Raw genomic sequence first — 2717 nt, 5'->3', positions numbered from 1 at the left:
TCAGCGATGGAACCAGCTGACTATGCCGAGGCGCCGGTAGCCACAGCCACTCGGTCTTGGAAGGGTTGAGCCTGAGTCTGTTCCTCCCCATCCAGACCCTCACGGCCTCCAGACACCAGGTCATCACGTCAAGGGCATCGTTGGGGTGGCCCGGGGTGGATATGTACAGCTGAGTATCATCAGCGTACTGATGGAAATCTTTATTTTGATTCAGCTTTATTTGATTCAATAGTTTTGTGTAATTATCTTCTTTTATCGTTGAACATTTTTCTGTTAAATGTATTCCCAGATATTTGACCTTTTTAACTATCTGCAATTCTGTTTTTACAACATTTGTTTTTTTGTTTATCTGTAAGGTTTTTAACAATTACTTTGGTTTTTTCTCTGTTTATTTTCAGTCCTGCCATTTCTCCCTATTGTTCTATCTTTCCCAATAGTTTAGGAATCATCTCCAAATGTTCTTCTAAAATAAATACCAAATCATCAGCAAATGCTTGTAATTTATATGTTTCACCTTTTATTTCTAGCCCTTTAATTTCTATATCTTGTCTAATATTTCTATTTAAAACTTCCAGAGTAAAAATAAATAACAATGGAGATAATGGGCATCCTTGCCTTGTACTTTTTCTTATCTCAAAGTTCTCAGTTTAGCCTCCATTCACAATCACTTTCACTGTTTGTCTATTGTTTTTATCATGTTTGTAAAGTTCTGTCCAAAGTCCATTATTCGTAATTGCTGAATCATAAATTGCCAGGAAACATTATCAAATGCCTTTTGGGCATCTAGAAATATTAGTGCCAGTTGTTTCCCTGGGTGTAATTCATAATATTCTAATACATCCATTATCACTCTTAAATTGTTTTTAATTTGTCTCTTTGGCAAAAAACCATTTTGGTCTGAATGTATGAATTCAGTTAAGTATTTTTTCTGTCTCTCTGCCATTATTGAAGTAAAAATTTTATAATCCACATTCAATAATGATATCGGTCTATAATTTTTTTATCTGTGTCAAATCTGAGTCTTCTTTTGGTATTAAGGTAATATTTGCTTCTATCCATGTATTTGGGAGTTTAGCCTCCAACAAAAGTTCATTGCAAACGTCTTTCAGTGGTTCACTTAGTATATCTTGTAAAGCTTTATATAACTCTGCCGATAGTCCATCTGGCCCTGGTGTTTTCTCATGTTTTGTTTTTTTGTCTTCTTATGGCCTCTGTTATTTCCATCATTGTTATTTTTTCCTCTAGCATAGTCTTACAGGTTTCTGGAATTTTTGGAAGGTTATTTTCTTCCAAATATTGGATCATTCTTTCTCTTGAAATTTCTTCTATGTCATAAAGTTTCTTGTAATATTCTTTAATTATCTGTTTTATTTCTTCATTTTTAAATTGTAAGCAACTTTTTTCATTTACTAAATTATTTATCATTTTCTTAACACAAAGGGAAAAAACAGTCCAACCTATCAAAAACAGTATCATAAAAAATAGATTAGAAACACAAGTTAAGATAGGCAAGAAAATGGTAAGTGAGCACCTGTTCAGCCTACACGTGTTCAAATCACCAGGACCAGATGGATTACACCCCAAGGTTCTCAAGGAACTGGCAGATGTGATCTCAGAACTACTGAACTATATTTTTTAAAGATCCTGGAGGACTGGAAAAGAGCTGAGAAAATCACAAATCAGCAGCAGAGCTTACCTTCATCTGAATTATATTTTTATCCTTTAGGATGTTATGTGGAGCTTATTAAAAATGTCTACTTTCTCCTTTTACTTAAGTTGATGTTGTAATCACTGCTTTGCTTTAGTAGACAATGTAAGAATTTTCCATGTAGCAGACTGGCTGAACATAATTATATGTTGATTATATTTATGCCTTATTGATCGTTTATTTTATATTTCATTCGTAAAAGTTGTTAACCCCCTCTATTCTGAATAACTGTGGGTTGTAATGTTTACCAACATTCTTTATCAAAACATAATGCAATTGTTTTGCTCACTGTCCTAATGTCCTGGCCCAGTACTCGAGAGAAAAAAAGAGGTTTCCAGAATCTTACTAACAGCTAGCAGAATTGGGGCCATCTGGATCTTGGTGGATTTACTATTCCACAAGGCAGGTACAGTGACAAAGAAGCATGCTTTCTGGGTCCCATTAGATCAGGGGTCCCCAAGCCCTCATTGGTGGACCAGCACTGGGCGGCAGCATGCCAGCAACCAGGCTGCTCAAACAAACAAAGCCCCATCTGTGAGATGCAGGCAGCACATCAAACCATGCCCCCTCCGGTCCGCGTAAAAACCTTTCTCCATGAACCAGCCCAAAAAGTTGGGGGCTGCTGCATTAGATAACATGTTTAAAAGAAGGAATTTGAGGCATAATTGTAGACAAGGGAGCCCTCAGATAACCCAGCCCTATACTACGAAGACATGTATTGTGTAGATGACAATCAATACGTTGAATGTAGAATGCTTACTGAGAGCCTGGTGCAATTCATTTGGTAAAGTTACAATAACTATACCAAGATGCGCTCCATGGCATCGGACCTGGATATCTCCGAGACCGCCTTCTGCCTCAGAGTGCCTCCCATCGGCCGGTACGCTCCCACAGAGTGGGTCTCCTCAGGGTGCCGTCAGCCAGACAGTGCCGGCTGGCGACTCCCAGGGGGAGGGCCTTCTCGGTGGGAGCCCCCACCCTCTGGAATGAACTACCCCCAGAGATCCGG

General features: G+C 38.4%; 1 protein-coding gene across 1 annotated transcript in view; it reads left to right on the top strand.

The window, feature by feature from the left end:
• Window positions 1-2717, top strand: part of LOC107288161 (AF4/FMR2 family member 3-like) — a gene marked incomplete at its 3' end in the record, with an annotated part of 256331 nt that overhangs the window by 251527 nt on the left and 2087 nt on the right. The window lies entirely within an intron of this gene.

Source organism: Protobothrops mucrosquamatus, unplaced genomic scaffold (assembly GCF_001527695.2).
Source record: "Protobothrops mucrosquamatus isolate PMUCROS unplaced genomic scaffold, P.Mucros_1.0 scaffold490, whole genome shotgun sequence".
Classification (NCBI taxonomy): domain Eukaryota; kingdom Metazoa; phylum Chordata; class Lepidosauria; order Squamata; family Viperidae; genus Protobothrops; species Protobothrops mucrosquamatus.
The sequence above is the reverse complement of the archived record's forward strand: the minus strand, read 5'-3'. Positions and strand labels throughout refer to the sequence as shown.